The sequence below is a fragment of the Salmo salar genome, chromosome 02 (genome assembly GCF_965601325.2).
Source record: "Salmo salar chromosome 02, fSalSal1, whole genome shotgun sequence".
In the NCBI taxonomy this organism is placed as follows: Eukaryota; Metazoa; Chordata; class Actinopteri; order Salmoniformes; family Salmonidae; genus Salmo; species Salmo salar.
The window spans coordinates 34,307,721-34,328,410 of record NC_138292.1 but is presented as its reverse complement, the minus strand read 5'-3'; the positions used below and the strand labels follow the sequence as shown (position 1 = coordinate 34,328,410).

At 41.6% G+C, this 20,690-nt stretch overlaps 1 pseudogene across 1 annotated transcript; it reads left to right on the top strand.

Annotated features, from left to right (window-relative positions):
* Positions 1-17: 17 nt before the first annotated feature.
* Positions 18-20,323, top strand: LOC106581349 (N-acetylglucosamine-1-phosphodiester alpha-N-acetylglucosaminidase-like; annotated as a pseudogene). Its single transcript, XR_014380696.1, has 9 exons — positions 18-354; positions 2,319-2,527; positions 2,742-4,518; positions 5,170-5,295; positions 5,495-5,699; positions 5,826-5,875; positions 6,363-7,269; positions 18,828-18,906; positions 19,580-20,323. The product of XR_014380696.1 is annotated as an N-acetylglucosamine-1-phosphodiester alpha-N-acetylglucosaminidase-like (transcript).
* The last annotated feature ends 367 nt before the right edge of the window (positions 20,324-20,690 follow it).

Genomic DNA, 20,690 nt, shown 5'->3' with positions numbered 1-20,690 from the left:
TTTTAAATACAGAACACTCGTTTTAGGTAAAGTATTTATCTCAAGGAAGATAATTATTGGTAATTTAGCGAACAATATGTAGCAGCTACAACTGTGTATTTCAGAGTGTCATTTATAGTAGACCTTTGCAGCAGGCAAAGTAAACAGAACATTATGTGCGCTTGTCTTGGACAACGTCATATATAAGGGTCATATGACTTCCCTCGCGATGATTATGGGAGCTTAAAAGTAGAGTGAGGCTGTAGCACACTTTCAATGTCGATGCGATCATATGGCAACATTTTCAGTTAATTGTCACTTTGCATTGGTCCTGATATGGCTTGGTATTACGCTGTCGGAGTGCAACAATATTGGGTAAGGGCCGTCGTTTCTAGCTCGGTAGCAAAACTTTCACAATCAGACTCAGAAGTTAACAAGCGCTAGCTAGGTTGCTTGTGCTGCTGTCTCAAGGAGGCAGGGGACAAAGATTGTACTTTTTGGAGAAATGTCCTCTGGTCTGATGAAACAAAAATAGAACCGTTTGACCATAATAATGACCATCATTATGTTTGGCGGAAAAGGGGGGAGGCTTGCAAGCCAAAGAACACCATCCCAACCGTGAAGCACGGGGGTGGCAGAATCATGGTGTGGGGGTGCTTTGCTGCAGGAGGGACTGGTGCACTTCACAAAGTAGATGGCATCATGAGGTAGGAAAAGTATGTGGAATATTGAAGCAGCATCTCAAGACATCAGTCAGGAAGTGAAAGCTTTGTCCCAAATGGGCCTTCCAAATGAACAATGACCCCAAGTATACTTCCAAAGTTGTGGCAAAATGGCTTAAGGACAAAGTCAAGGTATTGGAATGGCCATCACAAAGCCCTGACCTCAATCCTATAGAGAATTTGTGGGCAGAACTGTAAAAGCGTGTACGAGCAAGGAGGCCGACAAACCTGACTCAGTTACACCAGCTCTGTCAAGAGGAATGGGCCAAAATTCACTCAACTTATTGTGGGAAGGTTGTGGAAGGCTACCTAAAACGTTTGACCCAAGTTAAACAATTTAAAGGCAATGCTACCAAATACTAATTGAGTGCATGTAAACTTCTGACCCACTGGGAATGTGATGAAAGAAATAAAAGCTGAAATAAATCATTCTCCCTACTGTTATTCTGACATTTCACATTCTTAAAATAAAGTGGTGATCCTAACTGACCTAAGACAGGGAATTTTTACTTGGATTAAATGTCAGGAGTTGTGAAACTGAGTTTAAATGTATTTGGTTAAGGTGTTTGTAAACTTCCAACTTCAACTGTACATTGTACTTATCATTGCTAATGTGAAATATGAGCGTTTTTATGCATGAAATAACTCATCCCCTATTCTTTACAAAATTCTATCTAAAGTACACATGTAATTTCATTGAGGCAGAGATGTTTCTCCTCTGCATTTGAGCGCAACTCATCTTGAAGGTTCCGGCAGTTGCATTTCATCAACACTAGAGAGCAGTGTTGGATAGTGCTGTGCTTGTATCTCAAATAATGTAAATCAAATCCTAGTAATCAATTCTCAACTCAAGTTTGTCTGGTTTTACAGACCCTGTCTTTACTTTGTTACTACAACATCTCCAGCGTTTCTCTCATCTCATCAAGTAGCATATGCTGCCATATGTTGTCTAATGGCATAGAAGACCCATTCTCATTGAAAAGCAAGTCTACGAAGCAGGAGATGTGGTCTATGTGCCGTATTTATATCCTTTCCGTTTTAAAGTTTTTTTTAATTTCTACGTCTTTTACTTTCAGTTTTGTACACCAAGCTTCAAACGGCAAAAAATACAATATATTTGGTTATGGAAAATATATTTCAGTGGTTTAAATGGTACAACGATTCTCTACACTATACTTGCTTGTTTTATTACTTAAACTGAAATCAGGTGCGATTTCTGCATAGTGTGTCTTTATTAACCCTTAACCATTTCAAATTCAATGGGGTGACATAAGAGTTGAGACTTACCAAGGATCCCGGATAGCAAAGAACTTGGTCTGAAGTGCCCCAAGGCTTTTTCTTATTTTTTCATCACATGACTGCTAATCTATGGACACATTGACCCACTGATAATATGTCAATTGTTTGTGAGATTAAAGTGTTTTTGGACATAACTCAAATGTGTGACAGGTGCTTTTACTTTAAAGAAAAAAGTTCTAAACAGTTTTGCTGCAGATCTTGATTTCTTTGAATGCAGTTTGTCTATTTTGCTTAAAGTTTAATGCAATATGAATTCAGGGCTCAGGATAAGTGTATCATGAGTAAATAAAGTGAAACAACTGGGTATTTGTTCTCCAGTCCCTCATTGGACGATGACCTATCTCCGTACCCCTACGGCCATAGCCTTGGACCCTCACACTCCCACCGTCATGTCTGAGACTGCCAGCCCGTTGTCCATGGCAACGTCGCCCACCAGACCTGGCCCGCCAGCAACCACACTGGGGTACCCGTGGCTGAATCCAAAGTCTTCGTCTCTGACGTCCCTGGCACAACCCGATGGGTCACAGGTCAGTGGAGGGAATATTAATTTTGAAAATACCCCTAAAATTGCCCCATTTTAATTCTTAATGGAAAAATGTGGTATTTTTTTGGTTTCCATAGCTATTCAACAGTTTTAAACACCATACCCTTACAATATTAGGCTTTTGTCAAGTGAAATTCTGTTTAATTATTTTGTGTGTGTGTGTATATATATAAGAAATTATTTCCTCCCTGCCACAGGTCACATTATAGTGGTCCACGACCCACTGAGGACGGTGTCTGTGCTGGAGCCTGGAGGGCCGGGGGGTGTGGGATGAACCAGCGGGAGGCGGTGGAGGAAACGGCTAGAGCCGGCAGCTGTCTCTATGCCCAGAATGGAAGGTTCTTTGGTACTAGGACTGGGGAGTGTTTGGGGAATGTAGTCAGTGACAGGGTGCAAGTGAGGGACAGCGGAGGGGTGCAGAATGCCCAGTTTGGCATCAGGAGGGACGGTACACTGTTTTTTTGGTAAGAGCTGCCGGTCTCGTAAAATTTCCTTCTCAATCTCTCTCTCTGTACTCAATTTGAGCTCCATTTGTGGTTGTAATGTGTATAATTTCTAACATAAATTTGCACTTCATGACTTTTTCTAGACAAATGCTGTCAAGGCTTGTAGTTGAGGTTGTGGAACACTGATCCTGTTATCATAAAATATGAAGTTCTTATGTTTATTTGCTCAAACACAAAGGCCATTATTACATTCTAAGATTTACTCATTCTAAATTAACGCAAGTCTTATCTCCATAACAGCAATGCTTCTTTGTTTCTCCGTATGAAACTTTAATGAACTTGTACTAGCCAAACCTCGATGCCCAAATGAAGCCACCCAATGAAAACAACAAACGCACACGCCACAATAACCCTATCGCGTAATATGACGTCTACTTTGGAACATAACCAATTAGATTAGAACGGTACTCCCTGTTCCCTGGAGAAGTGTTGTGTTGACCTGTCAGTCATTCCGTGTAGAGTAATGGCTCTACCTTGGAATGTTCCTGTTTCCCAGATAAGGGTGTTTACGTTCATGCATGTTTGATGGGAAAAATAAGAGCAGTGAAAAAAGCACTGGTCCCTAAACCAATAAAACCAGCCACCTGGAACAGACGGCTGCTTGGTTGTTGTGGCGTGCCTGATGTAATATTGTATGGGCAGACTCACCAAAGCATTCAATGTGTCCAATGTGCCCCCACATCTCATTCCCCCCCCCCTATAGATTTTTCAAAGACCAGAGCCTGAGAGCTGTCAACACTAAGATATTTAACTGTCACAAACTGAAGTACAAACATTTCTTGTGGAAGCCAACAAAGCTAGCCAGGTGAAAATACTGATGTGTACAGATATTTAGGATGCACATAAGCTTTTGGCTGCCTCAGACATGTTTTATCTCACTAGATTGCTGAATGTATCCTTTTTAACATGAGTATCGAAGTATGTGCTCTCATGAGCACATTGTTCCACAGTTGGTTATTCCTTTCTTGAGATAGAGATGTATAGTTAGTATTGACATCTCTTAATATTACTTTAGGTAAAGTCTCCCATTAAGTGCAGATCTAGCATCGGCTTACTCAACCATTAGATTGGGAAGTAAAAAGCAGGACTGGCCTTATGTCAGCACTTAGCGGTAACTTTGTCCTAGACTTGATGTAGAAATCTGTTTTTGGCTTCACATCACTCATATAACATTGCCATTTAAAACAGAGTTGTCATAATACTCAATAAAAAATACATTTAGAAATATGAAGAGAAATTACATAAGGCACCATTCACAAATGCGTATGGTGAAACACTGTTTTCCCGTTCTGGCTAAGTAAAAACAACTGATGTATTCTATCAAATTCAACCAGTATGCTTCAATTACGTTTTCATGCATTTGATTCCGCAGGGACATTCCGCCATTTTGTGGACGTGGTGTTGGTCAGGACAGCGGTTGGTCACGATGAGGGGAAACTGATCCTGTTCCACAGACGGACTGCAGAGGGTAAAAATGGAAAAGAGATGAGGAGCTAGAGGGGGGGGGGGGGGGGGGGGGAAGAAAAAATATATAAAGGGTGGAAAATAATACCGGTGTAACTGGTTGAGGGAGAAGAAGTGGAAAGACTATTGTGGGAGACAAAGGGAGTACAGTGGGAGGGAGAGAAAATGGGTGGTCAAAGTGAAACAATGCAGGTTGGACAATGCCGGTTTGATAGGAGGCAGAATTGGGCCATTTAGGCATATGAAAGGAGATGGGGCTAAGTAATAAGGCTCTGATCAATTCTATTGATCTGGCTTTCTCTGCACCGGTGCAATGAACAAATGACCTCATTGACCTAGAGATTCATGAGTTTGTTAAAGAAATGGCTTTGAAAAGACCACACGGTGACATGTCTGTTCATGTCCATGGCCTCTCCACTCAATATCAGGCCATATAAAGTCAATAAATCGTATCTAGTCAGCACAGTCTCTCGGTGCATATCAGACCAACCACTGACCTTCTCCAATGAATTGACCTTATTTTTCACACAATCGACGTTGCTTCAGAAATCCTTATGGATTTGTTTTGCATTAAATGCATGCACCTTTCTCCTATATGGCCTTATGGTACTGTACTACTAGTGGTGTTGTACCAACTGTTCTCTCCTCTCTCTAGCATGAATCTTTGGGAGGTGGCAGATTTTCTGAAAGGTCAGGGGGTCAATGCCATCAACCTGGATGGGGGTGGTTCCTCCACTTACGTGGCAAACGGCTCATTGGCCAGCTACCCCTCGGACCGCTGGTAAGCCAAACAGAAAGCTTATGTCACATGTTCATTGCAATAACATTACAAGGTTTATGTAGCTGCTTTTTGTGGCTTTTATTTTAGTCAAATGTTGTTGCTGTTTGACACACTGCAAATTCTATTCATGATATTCATTCTCTCACCTGCTTTCTTTGTCTCCACGCTCCCCATCTCGTCTATCTATTCCCTCCTTCAGTGTCTCAGACCCCATGTGGCGCTGCCCTCGGCGGGTCTCCACCGTCGTGTGTGTCCACCAGCCCCAGTGCCAGCCTGAGCACTGTAGCAGGCACGGACGTGCATCGATTGGCACTGCCAATGCCAGGAGGGCTGGAGTGAGATTGGCTGTGACACCTTGGTGTGCCAACCGCCCGCCTGCGGCGCCCACGGTGTCTGTACACAGGGTGAGTGAGGAGTGGGTACAGTTGTTCTCTCTTGAGTTCTGAACAAGCTCTGAGGTCACAATGAAACACCTCTTCTTGCCTCTTTCTTTATCTGTTCGTTCGCATCTCATCTCTCTTCTGGTGCAGATGGCTGTGTGTGTGTGATGCTGGATGGAGAGGGGAGAACTGCAGCCAAGGTAATCAGCCTTTCTCTCTCTCTCTCTGGCTTGGTTTGTTTACACAACAAGTCTGTAATTTCTCCTGGTGTGAAACATGTTGCTTGTCCCCAGGACCCTATGATTTGTGAAGAATGTGCTCTGTCGAGCTTTGGCAATTAGGGTTGGTAGTTATAACTTCCACATTCCAGGGCAGTACTTTAACACCTCCTAGCCCTCATATTTTCTTTCACTCACTGCACCCTCTCCCAACCCCATGGTCCTATAATACACTCCTTACTTTCCTGACCAAACCTGTATCCTAACTAAACACTGTATACAGTGAGGTCATGTCCTCATATCCTGTAATACTCCCTCCAAAATCTACAGTATCTGACCGTCCACTGATAACAGCTTACTAGTGTCTTAACTTATTTTATCTCTAAGTGTGTGATTTGGGTTTCTATGGTGACGGCTGCAACCAGACATGCACCTGTGCTAACGGGCGCTCGTGTGACCATGTTCACAGTGGCTGCAGCTGCCCCATTGGTTTCCATGACGACTCCTGTGAACAAGGTGTGTTTATACATGGGTGTGTGTACTGCTAGTAGTGTGGCAGGATAAGTGTGTAACCCTGCTTGATTGGTGTACACCTAACCTTTTACGATCCTCCAAAGCAAATTCGTAATCCCCTCTCAATCTCTAATTTCTCTTTCCCATTCCCCGACATTCCCTCACCTGTTTCAATAATAGCACCTTGGAGCACTTCCAATGTTATGCCTTATTCCCAGTCTCACAAGGATGACAGTGATCAACCAAAGCTTTCCCAGTGGTCTGGCTAGAACATTCCCTCTCTGTACAAGTTCTGCCAATAGTCTCGCTCCAAATCTCTGAATGAACAACTGGAACGCATTAGCCCTAATATCCTAAGCCTTCGTTACATCACTTCCTTGGTCATCTGATGCCCAAATCCTGGACTGAATACTTTTTGCTTTGGAGATTAAATGAAGCTATTGTTGAAGTCGTATTGTCTGTCAGAGCCTTTTCACTCTTCATGTACAGCAATGCTGTAGTTTCCATGTATTATGGACTAGCTTGTATGTGACAATTACATATTGTGAACAGTATCTTCAAATCCCTAAGAAGGTCTAGGAAACCAAAACATTGGTACTAACTCCTGATGTTGCGCGCTAGAGCAGTGGTTTTCAGGAAGCAAGTTTCTTAACTTTAAAGCTTTATTGTATTTTCCAGTGACATCTCATTCTGTTTCCTTGGTGTCTCTTACATCCCTTCCTGTATTCCCCTCATTGTCCCCTGGGTTTGTACGGGCTGAACTGTGGGAAGGAGTGCCAGTGCCAGGACATGTGCCCATGTGACCCGGTCACAGGAAGCTGCAACGCCCTGTTCCAGGGAGAGAAGAACCAGAGCATACAGAGGTATGGAACCACCTGTAACTCCCCCGCCTGCTCAGAGCTCTAGTAGTTGCAGTAACTAAACGGATCACAACATACTGCATAAAGAGGTTACAAGCCTCTTCATGATGTCTGCACCTCAGTCTCTAATGAGTACTAATAGTTTCATAGTTGTCATCCTGTAAAATGTCTTGTACAGTATGTGGACCACTTCATTCAAAGCCTGCTAGCATAGGTTTTCTCCCAAATATGAGTTGTCTGTTTTATTGGTTCCCCATCATTACATGGTACTGACTTTCAGGATATGTTTCAGTTGGCTGTATGTAGTCTATGGCTGTCCCCAACAACCAGAACAACAAAAATATTGTTTGACCGAAGTCGTCTGTTCTTTCGACCAATCGATTGGTTAGAAATTTTTAAACATATTTTTCCATATAGACACATCCTATGTATTTTGATCCAATCAACTGTATGTATTGAGCTTGTCTGACACTTTAAGCTCACTTTTTTATTAAATAAGACACAAATGACTCTTGAGGGAGCCAGAGATCTAGAAAACCAGAGGAAAAAACCTCTGAAGGCCGTGCACCTCGGCCTCTCCTGGATGGCCCGTTCTCCGTCTGGGCCAGATGGTTCATATGCACATTTATAATAACGTGTTCATATCTCAACCATTGTCATGTGGTTAATCAAAATTATATCTAAATTAAAATGATACAAACCTTTAACTTCTATTGCCATTGGTCAACTATGTAAAAATAGCCTACATAAAGCCAACAAATAAAAACATTGCAGCCTGCTGGTAGAAAATATCCTATAAATCATATTGGCTATGCATGGCCTGTCTGCAGTGAACTTGAAACATTGTATTAATGTGGGTCTGGTCTGAAGCTTGCTCTAGCAAACTTGCAACATTGTATAAAATATTCTGGGCCCTCAGATTCCTGCTCCAGTGAGCTCGGGACAGACACAGCTCGAGGCTATTTGCGCAAGTGATAAGAAGCAGTGCTTGACTTGGGATGGTGCTAACTGGAGCTGAGTACCAACACCTCAAATTTCCAGCTGCTTGAGCTCCTGTTCCTCTTATAGAATATCAGCTCAAAAGTATTGTGGAGCTTCTGCACCTAAATATTAACAGTATCAGCACCCAGAATGAGACCAGGACCCACTGATGAGAAGTAATTGGGTAGGCCTGTTCAATGACGTTTCCACTGGATCAGAGCATTACATTTTTCCATTCACACTGAGTGGTATTCAGAAGGGAGAAAGCTGGAAAGATTTCAAATACATTGAGGAACTACATCTCAATGGATGTAAGAAGACTTTGTTTGCTTGCTGTTTGAGGTGAAAACATTACTTTGAGAAGCTCCACAGCTCATTAGTAGTGGTTAAGCCAATCAGAAATACTATCAGATCCCCAAATGGGCACATTTTATATGCTTAAAGTTGTCCGCGGGCCAGGTAGACTATAGGTCTACTAAGCGTAATCAGGTGCGCGTCCTTACTCAACATTGACAGGAGCGCTCCAAACAAAAGACAGTGACTACATTTAATTGACAAAACTCATAAATGGGTTTAAATTAACCAAAACTTGTTCCTCACAAGTGTTGCATAGGTTGTGAGCTCTGCAAACAATGTGTCCGCTCCGACAATGAGAACGCTAAAAGGAATAATATATTGAATGCATTAACAGAAATTACCGTAGCTGAACAAACATTGTAGATTAGGAATTAATGGCAAATGTTCTAATGGTGATCTGTGTAATGGGAAATTGATATACACTAACAATCAAACAAAACAATTCACACAATGAAGTTATGAAACCAGGGGCGGAAATCCCGGGGGGGACGGGGGGGACACGACCCCCCCCCCCCCCCATCCTGGGAAAAATATGATTTGTCCCCCCCAATATATCACTGAAACATAACTATGTAATTTAAATAATATTAATAATACGCAATGAAAGCAATTGTGCTGATTATAGACACTTAACCTCTCTGGGCTAGGTGGCACCAAATCGTCCCACCTACGTAACAGCCAGTTGAATCCTGTGGCGCGATTTTCAAATACCTTAGAAATGCTATTACTTCAATTTCTCAAACATATGACTATTTTACAGCTATTTAAAGACAAGACTCTCGTTAATCTAACCACACTGTCCGATTTCAAAAAGGCTTTACAACGAAAGCAAAACATTAGATTATGTCAGCAGAGTACCAAGCCAGAAATAATCAGACACCCATTTTTCAAGCTAGCATATAATGTCACAAAAACCCAGAAGACAGCTAAATGCAGCACTAACCTTTTGATGATCTTCATCAGATGACACACCCAGGACATTATGTTATACAATACATGCATGTTTTGTTCAATCAAGTTCATATTTATATCAAAAAACAGCTTTTTACATTAGCATGTGACGTTCAGAACTAGCATACCCCCCGCAAACTTCCGGGGAATTTGCTAACAATTTACTAAATTACTCACGATAAACGTTCACAAAAAGCATAACAATTATTTTAAGAATTATAGATACAGAACTCCTCTATACACTCGATATGTCCGATTTTTAAAATAGCTTTTTTGGTGAAAGCACATTTTGCAATATTCTAAGTACATAGCCCAGCCATCACGGGCTAGCTATTTAGACACCCAGCAAGTTTAGCCTTCACCAAAATCAGATTTACTATAACAAAAATGTTATTACCTTTGGTGTTCTTCGTCAGAATGCACTCCCAGGACTTCTACTTCAATAACAAATGTTGGTTTGGTCCCAAATAATCCATCGTTATATCCAAACAGCGGCGTTTTGTTCGTGCGTTCTAGACACTATCCGAAATGGTAAATCAGGGTTACGAGCATGGCGCATTTCGTGACAAAAAAATTGTAAATATTCCATTACCGTACTTCGAAGCATGTCAACCGCTGTTTAAAATCAATTTTTATGCAATTTATCTCGTAAAAAAGCGATAATATTCCGCCCGGGAATCTGCGTTTCGGTAAATAGAGGGAAAAAAAGAAAGACGGGGGCGACCAGTGCACGCGCCTAAGCCCACTGTCCCCTGATCGGCCACTTGAGAAAGGCGATAATGTGTTTCAGCCTGGGGCTGGAATGACGACATTCAGCTTTTTCCCGGGCTCTGAGAGCCTATGGGAGCCGTGGGAAGTGTCACGTTACCGCAGAGATCCTTTGTTTTGGAAAGAGATGTCAAAGAAAGCCAATAAATGGTCAGACAGGCCACTTCCTGTAAAGGAATCTCTCAGGTTTTTGCCTGCCATATGAGTTCTGTTATACTCACAGACACCATTCAAACAGTTTTAGAAACTTTAGGGTGTTTTCTATCCATATCTAATAAGTATATGCATATTCTAGTTACTGGGTAGGAGTAGTAACCAGATTAAATCGGGTACGTTTTTTATCCGGCGGTGTAAATACTGCCCCCTAGCCCTAAGAGGTTAATAGCTCGTTTTTAAGTTTCAAAAGATTGCGACCCCCCCCCCCCCCCCCACCCTTTGCCTCACAATGGTTTGATCCACTGCCAGTTCCTTAACTTGCAAGGTAACGTAGAGGTCGTATCTATTGTCTGAAAGGCACTCAATGCACATAACTGACGTGAGGTTAATCCAGTCAATCGCGCACACACACTAGCTGAATATGCAGAGCTAGCGCGCAAATATTAACTATTAAGCTAGCTAGAACCTATTCCATTTGTGGCGTCGTCAAAGATGGAATCTTTGCTATCGTCAATTTATTCCAAGATCAGCATGCATGTAAGTTAGTGCTTCAAAGTCCCTGTGATAAGGTTAGCGATAAACTGAACAGAACTACACTCTCTTCTACCATTGTTTTAAATATATTTAATGGTCTCGTTGCAAAAGCTAAATTGTCGTAAGGGAACTTTTATTTATATATTTTATTTCACCTTTATTTAACCCGGGTAGCAAAGATTATAGCAAACACCACTGAATTGGTGCTCGCTAGCTTTGCAAATTCAGCTATTGTTGGAAGCCAGCCAATATGAAACAAACGATTAAAATTACAAAAGGTTGCAGCATATGTTGTGTAAATGGTGAACTCATACAGCTGTCAACTCTTGTCACTGCAATCCATTTCACATTTGCTAGCTCCCTTTTAGATCGAAGCCCATATAGAATGATAGAAGATAAGATGATAGAAGCCCATCTCCTACTGTAAATAATCTACATACTGTGTGTGTGTAGCCAACAGGTAGAAAAATGGCAGAAAAAAGACGGGCAGAGTATTTTTCAGTACACCAAAACGCAAAGTAAGAACCCTAGTAGCCTAATATCTCAAAGACTAGTTGATAAAATGTTCATAAGAAAGAAATGAAATTCTAATGGAAATGTTTCACAATGATGTCATTAGGCAGAGCAGGCAACAGATGGCACACAGACAGCAGAGTTGGGGACAGATATGCAGGGACAGACTGGCAGAGACAGGGAGTCTCAGGTACGTTTGTTGAGTCTTTGTTTGGCAACATTATGAAAGGTTCTCCATTTTTTTGACTTGTAAAATAGGAACATAATTGGAAAATGCCATGGATACCCCCACTCTCAACTTAAACTGGTGACTGAACTAAGATTTGTTAAAGGCAATGGTATTGCTGTTGTGATTAGTTGTGTAGTTTTGGGTACCGGTAGTTAGGAGTACGGCAAACACCTTATTTCTTTGGTTCCTCAATATACATTTACCATATGAAACGTAGGCTATGTGTTACAGCACTACTTTTGGTGTCCCCCTCAGGAATTGCTCTTGAGAAAATGTAATGTAATTGTCCCCTCCAAAGTTGATATCAGATTTTCGCCCCTGTATGAAACAATGAATGTGCACAAATTGGCGGAAGAGCGCATTCTGGAGAGAAGCGCATCTGGGCGCTTCGTGATCAATCTGAAGTCTGCGTTGGCCATGCAGTATTTACGGTGATACGGCCTCTGCAGAAGTCAGGGCATTCATACTACTTCCACTTCGCGGTGAGTTTGTGCTTAGACAGGATGTACCACTCCCATCAACCGTCAACCAATCATAATGTGGAGCTATACAGAGCCCTCCACATTGTTACATTTGTCAGGTGCGTGGCCTCTGCGTGCCTCCGGAGGCGCCGTAATTGCGTCACACCCTCCATACGGAGTCTCCGACCACATTTTCGGATCAAACATAAATTGACTTTTACTCTAGGCCACCTTTGTCTAGTCTTGATCGACCAATGTAGTTGTGCTGTGTGTCTAGTGTTCTGTGTTCTCATTGTAGTACAAATCAGGAAGGTTTATCTCTGAGATGATCTCAACTGTCCCAGCACACCCAGACTCATTTCCCTTCCATGTATTACCTAATTTCATCTCTTCCCCTCTTTTGTTCCTGTGTCATTTTACCTCCCTCCTTGTTCCTTACTTGTTGGCCTTGCTTTCTCAATTCAAAGGGCTTTATTGGCATGGGGAACATATGTTAACATTGCCAAAGAAAGTGAAATAGCTCATCAAAAATAAACACTAAACATTACACTCTCAAAAGTTCCAAAGGAATAGACATTTCAAATGTCATATGGCAACATACAGTTGTAACGATGTGCAAATTTGGTGAAGTTCAAAAGGGAAAATAAATAAGGGTTGTATTTACAATGGTGTTCTTCACTGGTTGCCCTTTTCTTGTGGCAACAGGTCACACATCTTGCTGCTGTGATGGCACACTGGTATTTCACCCAATAGATTTGAGAGTTTATCAAAATTGGATTTGTTTTCACATTTTTGGTTTGTCTGTGTAATCTGAGGGAAATGTGTCAATGGTCATACATTTGGCAGGAGGTTAGGAAGTGCAGCTCAGTTTCCACCTCATTTTGTGGAAAGTGTGCCCATAGCCTCTTCTCTTGAGAGCCAGGTCTGTCTACAGCGGTCTTTCTCAGTAGCAAGGCTATGCTCACATAGTCAAAGCTTTCCTTCAGTTTGGGTCAGTCACAGTGGTCAGGTATTCTGCCACTGTGTAGTACTCTGTTTAGAGCCAAATAGCATTCTAGTTTGCACTTTTTTCTCCTTAAAAAAAAAAAAAATTTAATACTTTTTTTTAATTACTTGACACATTGGAAATTATTTTTGTTCTCATGTGGTTGGGTCTGATTGTGTTGGACCAGCTTGCTTAGGGGACTCCATGTTTATTTCTCTGTAGGTGATGGCTTGGTTATGGAAGGTTTGGAATCACTCGCTGTTCGTCTCCCCCTCCCTTACTCTGCTGGTTGTGTCATATGTAGGGCATAGCAGGGATGTGTTCATGAGCTCTCCTAAACTCTGACAGGCCCGTGCAGACTGGAATCTCACTCCTCAGCACACCACATTGTTTATCTCATTGCATCACACAGAGATAGTGGATCACACTATCTCTGCTATTTACTCTAGTTCTATGTTGGTGGCGTTTTTATGTGTGGGGGTTGGAACATATCAATGCAACACTACACTGACTCATTCCCTCTCTTTCTTGTGTGTTATAACTCACCCCCTCCTGCAGTCCTTCATCCCATGTCCTCCAAGGTTGATCGCCCCTTTCAGTCTCAATGTAGCCCAGCACTGTGCTCCTTATCAGGATGATGAGCTGACTGGCCCTCACCATCTACTGACTGCCTGGCTGCCACTCACAGCACACGTGCAGGAGTTTAAAACATTTAGACCCCTGTAAAAGAGAGGTGGGGAGCTTAGTCTGGTCATGTTGGGATGTATGTCACAAACTAGAGTAACCCTAAAAAATCCTCAGTCCTCTACATATGTATATGTAAGGTTTAATTTCTTAATAGCTTGTTTGCAATGTTCCTTGTTTACACTAGTATGTAAATGTACAGTGTCTTCAGAAAGTATTCATACCCCTAACTTATTCCATATTTTGTTGTTATAGCCTGACTTCAAACAGGATTGAATATGTTTTTTGGGTCACCCATCTACACACAATCCCCCATAATGGCAAAGTGAACTTGTTTTTAGACATTTTTGCAAAAGTTTCTTAAATACAGAAATATTTCATTTACATAAGTATTCACACCTGTGAGTCAATACTTTGTAGAAGCATCTTAGTCAACTTTCCACACCTGGATTGTACAACATTTGCCATTTTAATTTCAAAATTCTTCAAACTCTGTCAAATTGGTTGTTCATTGCTAGATGACAATTTTCAGGTCTTGCCATAGATTTAAGTGAAAACTGTAAGTCAGACCCTCAGAAACATTCACGGTCTTCTTCATAAGCAACTCCTGTGTAGAATTGCCATTTTGTTTTAGGTTATTGTCCTGTTGAAAGGAGAATTCATCTTCCGAGTGGCGCTGCGGTCTAAGACACTGCGTCTCAGTGCAAGAGGTGTCACTACAGTCCCTGGTTCGAATCAAGGGTGTATCACATTCGGTCGTGATTGGGAGTCCCATAGGGTGGCGCGTAATTGGCCCACTGGTAGGCGTCATTGTAAATAAGAATTTGTTCTTAACTGACTTGCCTAGTTAAATTGAAAAAATATCTCACTCTACTGGTCAAAAGTTTCAGAACGCCTACTCATTCAAGGGGTTTTCTTTATTTTTATAGTGAAGACATTAACTACGAAAAAACACATACGGAATCATGTAGTAACCAAGTGCCACACAAATCAAAATATATTTGAGATGCTTCAAATAGCCACCCTTTGCCTTGACAGCTTTGCACACTCTTGGCATTCTCTCAACCAGCTTCACCTGGAATGTTTTTCCAATAGTCTTGAAGGAGTTCCCACGTATGCTGAGTACTTGTTTGCTTCACTCTGCGGTCCAACTCATCCCAACTATCTCAACTTGGTTGGGGGATTGTGGAGGCCAGGTCATCTGATGCAGCACTCATCACTCTCCTTGGTCAAATAAACCTTACACCGCCTGGAGGTGTGTTGTGTCATTGTCCTGTTGAAAAACCAATGATAGTCCCATTAAGCCCAAACCAGATGGGCTGGCATATCGCTGTGGTAGCCATGCTGGTTAAGTGTGCCTTGAATTCTAAATAAATCACTGACAGTGTCACCAGCAAAGCACCCCCACACCATAACTCCTCCTCCCATGCTTTACGGTGGTAAAATACACATGCGGAGATCATCCATTCACCCACACCGTGTTTCACAAAGACAGGGCTGTTGGAACCTAAAATCTCCAATTTGGACTCCAGACCAAAGGACAGATTTTCACCAGTCTAATGTCCATTGCTCGTGTTTCTTGGCCCAAGTAAGTCTCTCTTCTTATTGGTGTGCTTTAGTAGTGGTTTCTTTGCAGCAATTTGACCATGAACGCCTGATTCACAAAGTCTCCTTTGAACACTTGATGTTGATGTCTGTTAGTTGAACTCTGACGCATTTATTTGGACTGCAATCTGAGGCTGGTAGCTCTAATGAATGTATCCTCTGCAGCAGAGGTAACTCTGGGTCTTCCATTCCTGTGGCGGTCCTCATGAGAGCCAGTCATCATGGCGCTTGATGGTTTTTGCGACTGCACTTGAAATGTTCCGTATTGACTGACCTTCATGTCTTAAAGTAATGATGGGACTGTCGTTTCTCTTCACTTATTTGAGCTGTTCTTGCCATAATATGGACTTGGCCCTATTTGGTAAAATACCATCTACTGTATACCCCCTTGTCACAACACAACTGATTGGCTCAAATGCATTAAGAAGGAAAGCAATTCAACAAATGAAATTAACAAGGCACACCTGTTAATTGAAATGCATTCCAGGTCACTACCTCATGAAGCTGGTTGAGAGAATGCCAAGAGCGTGCAAAGCTGTCAAGGCAAAGGGTGGCTATTTTGAAGAATCTCAAATATAAAATATATTTTGATTTCAAACCTGTTGGGGATACCCCTTCCCGTTCGGATCCCGCTAACAGGATTGCTTGACAAGATACAAACGCGCGAAATTCAAAACCAGAATAAATCAAATAATAAACATTTCTCAAACAATCAACTATCTTACACCCTTTGAAAGATAAACATCTCCTTAATCTAACCACGTTGTCGATTTCAAAAAGGGCTTTACGGCGAAAGCATAAAGTTAGCTTATGTTAGGACAGTACATTGAAAATAGCTGTGTGTAATGTTTTGTCAATGCAAAGACGGGCGTCACCAAAAGCAGAAAACCAGCTAAAATGATGCACTAACCTTTGACAATCTTCATCAGATGACACTCCTAGGACATTATGTTAGACAATACATGCATTGTTCTATCAAGTTCATATTTATATCCAAAAACAGCATTTTACAGTGGCGGTGAAATTCTGAAAATATTTTCCCTCAAATGCTGCAGGTGAATCAGCGCTACAATTTACAAAATTACTATTCGAAAACATTGGTAAATTTATAATATTGTCATTCAAAGAATTATAGATTAACATCTCGTGAATGCAACCGCATTGCCAGATTTCAAAATAACTTTACTGGGAAATCACACTTTGCAATAAACGAGGTGCTATACTAAGAAAAATAGGCTAGGCGATACATGTTAGCGCCATCTTGGAGTCATCTAAAATCAAATATACTATTGTAAATATTCCCTTACCTTTTATCTTCATCAGAAGGCACTTCCATGAATCCCAGGTCCACCACAAATGTAGTTTTGTTCGAAAAAGTTAATAATTTGTCCCAATAGCTCCTTGTTAGCGCATTCTGTAGGCTACTCAAAATGTACCGAAGCCCGCGGGACTTGTCGCCATGAAAGAGCAAAAAAAAAATATTTACGTTCGTTCAAACATGTCAAACGTTGTATAGCATAAGTCTTTAGGGCCTTTTTCAATCAGAACTTCAATAATATTCAAGGCGGACGATTGCATTGTCTTATAAAACGTTTCGGAAAGAAAGGGTCCCCACACGCATGCGCGTCATAGTAGACATGGCCATCTGCCTATGACCAACTTTCCAGGCCTCTCGTTCGGTCAGTTTTTATAGGGGAACACTCAAACCACTTTGTAAAGACTGTTGACATCTAGTGGAAGCCTTAGGAAGTACTAAATTAATCCTAACTCACGGTGTGTTTCATAGGCAAAGTGTTGAAGGTGATTCCACAAATCAGATTTCCACTTCCTGCATGGAATCTTCTCAGGTTTTGGCCTGCCATATGAGTTCTGTTATACTCGGACACCATTCAAACAGTTTTAGAAACTTTAGAGTGTTTTCTATCCAAATCTACTAATTATATGCATATTCTAGTTACTGGGCAGGAGTAGTAACCAGATTAAATCGGGTACGTGTTTTTTACCCGGCCGTGCAAATACTGCCCCCTATCCCCAACAGGTTTTAACACTTATTTTTGGTTACTACATGATTCTGTATGTGTTACTTCATACTTTTGATGTCTTCACTATTCTACAATGTATAAAGATAAAGCAAAACCCTTGAATGAGTAGGTGTTCTAAAACTTTTGACCAATAGTGTATATTTGAGAAAGAAAATTGTCTGGTGGAAAGCAGGGTTTTGCCTGTGCTAAGCTCCATTCTGTTTTTTTTTTTTATCCTGAAAAAGTCCCCCAGTCCTTAGAGCGTTGGACTAGTAACCAAAAGGTTGCAAGATCGAATCCCCGAGCCGACAAGGTAAAAATCTGTCGTTCTACCCCTGAACAAGGCAGTTAACCCACTATCTTCATCAGAAGGCACTTCTAGGAATCCCAGGTCCACAACAAATGTAGTTTTGTCATTGAAAATAAGAATTTGTTCTTAACTGACTTGCCTAGTTAAATCAAGGTGTGTGTTAAAAAAAAAATACAATGTGGTTGATCACAGCCATTCAACTCTAACTGTTTTAAAGTCACCATTGACCTCATGGTGAAATTCCTTAGTGGTTTCTTTCCTCTCCGGTAACTTAGTTTCCTTCCTCACCTGTATATTTGTAGACTTGGGTGTATTGATACGCAATCCAAAGTGTAATTAATAACGTCACCATGCTCAACGGGATATTCGATGTGTACCTACCAATAGGTGCCCTTTGCGAGGCATTGGAAAACCTCTCTGGTCTTTGTGGGTGAATCTGTTTTTTGAAATTCACTGCTCAACTGAGGGACCAATTATCTGTATGTGTTGAGGTAGTCATTTAACAATCCTGTTAAACACTTATTGCACAGATTGAGTCCATGCAACTTATGTGACTTGTTAAGCAAATGTTTACTACTGAACTTATTTAAGCTTGCCATAACACAGGGGTCAAATACTTATTGACTCAAGACATTTCAGCTTTTCATTTTTAATTTGTAACAATTTCAAGAAGCATGATTTCACTTTGAAATTGTGTGTGTAGGCCAGGCCAAAGTGGTTTGTATTTGCTTGAGGCTGTGTTGAGGAATATACCAAATTGTCGCATTTGTACTTTGATGGCTTTAAAAAAAAAAATTGTTTAAACATCCTATTTGCATTTTAGTCATTTTCTCTGTCCTCCATTTAAGCTGAGAGAGTCACAGCTAGTGCATTCAAACAAGGAAGCTGAAGTGACCATCTATAGTTGGTATGATAATGTGAGCATCATAGTGGTGTGTGTGTGTGAGGATGAGACTTTAGACATGGAGAGTGGTTTCTGTAATTGCTGTTCACACTGTTTCCACAGCTGGCCATTGTCTTGCAAATCAGATGTTTGCAACATGGAGAGAGGAGGAGATACACAAATCCAAGCCTTATCTCTCTGAGTAAGTGCCAAAGGTCATATCAGCTGAAACCCCTCCCTGCTGTTAACCACCTACAAATCAATCTAACCGCCCTCCTCGCATGCACAGCCACGCTCCCTCCGTCGCTCTCCTATTGTAAATTAATGCAGATGAACATTGTGCAAAACACAACCTTGCTATTTTTCACAGCTTGTCTCTGACAGAAATTCATAGTCATTTAATCATATGTAATGTTATGCCTTGATGGTGTGACGAACATCGTGTCCACTGCTATGTTTGATGTTCTAATATTTGAATGGAGAAACAGTGCAGGGGCCATATGCATTTATTAACCCCTTACCTTTCATACACCAGTGAGGGATTGTTTTGAGTTGCTGTGGTTTCTGCCAAGTGCCCTGTGGAGGGTTTTTCTCCACAATTGGAGTGGGAGGTTGAAGTTGGTTTATTCATTGATCATTTTTCTCTCCCTTATCACTCTTGAATTCCTCCTCCCATTTTCACTCATCGTCCTACAAATGTTCCTTTTTGGGGAACATATCAATGAATCCTCTTCTGATAATGGTAATAAAAGTGGGTTGGATTTGGATTGGATATGTACATTTTCCAAGCGCTCTACACGCTGCAAATACACCACTTCCAATGCTTAGCACCTGCCGTTTTCCATTTCCCCATCTCCCCTGTTCTCTCTCCTCAGGCAGCGCTGGCTCATCGTCACTGGCCTGTTGACCTCTCTACTGTTGGCCAGCCTGGTGGGTCACCTGATCAAGATATGTCGGGGGTCCGCGGCTCACCACCACAGCCGTGTGGACAACTCCTACGTTTCTCTGACAGAGATCAATGGTGGTGCGTGCGGTTCAGGGGTCCGAGGGAAAGGGTCGCAACCCAACAGAGCAGTATTCGAGATGGAGGACTGACTCCCAGGATGAACTGTGGTCGTGTCCATGCTGAGGGAGGGTGATGGGGGACGGGTGGGAGTGAGCCTACCCTGTTAGGACTGTCTGGAGAAGCTCTCTAACATATTGTAAAGATGCGGGAAGAAAGGTTTAGATAGGAAATGGGTTGCAATCAATGAAGGAGAGGAAGAGATGGAGCCAGGGATAGAGAAGAGCATAAAGAGGTCAGAGCTGGAGGGAGTGCAGTGCAGAGAGAGGGATCCAAAAGAGGGAGGGAGAGCTGACGAGGCCCTCGGATGTTTCACACTCTATCCCCTATTTGAAAGAGGGCTATTTGTATTTTCCCTCCGGCTCATCATTCACCATCTCGTTATCCAGAGTGGATGTAAAGAAAGAGGAAAAACAGCCTGAAAAGAAAGGCATAAAGTAAAAGGAGGAAGAAAATAACTTCTCTAACACCCTTTGTACTTTTTTATACTAAATTACTTTTATTTTCCTCCACTCTAGATTTTTCTAAGTGACAAAGAATAAACAATATGCCAACATTTGATTGTGTCTAATATCAACAGTAGAACATTTGTTTACCAATTAGGATGTATGTGTCCCTATAAGAATAGGTATTATAAGGGGACATAAACAGAGGAGATTCTGGTCCTTTTATTGTCGGCCACCCTGCTGCTTGCAATCCTGTTCCACAAACATGGAATGGATTTCTCCACTTGTTGCCATGAGAACAAACAAGTTAAGAACTTTGAACCCTAGCCAGGAAATCCCCAACGCTCCAACCCACTGAACCTTGTATTTATGGAGTCCACTTTATCAAATGATTCAATGTGAATGCACCGGGGTTCACTGGGATTGTTTTTAAGATTTCCAAACAATTTTTTTTCTGTGAAGTCATGTTTCCACCAG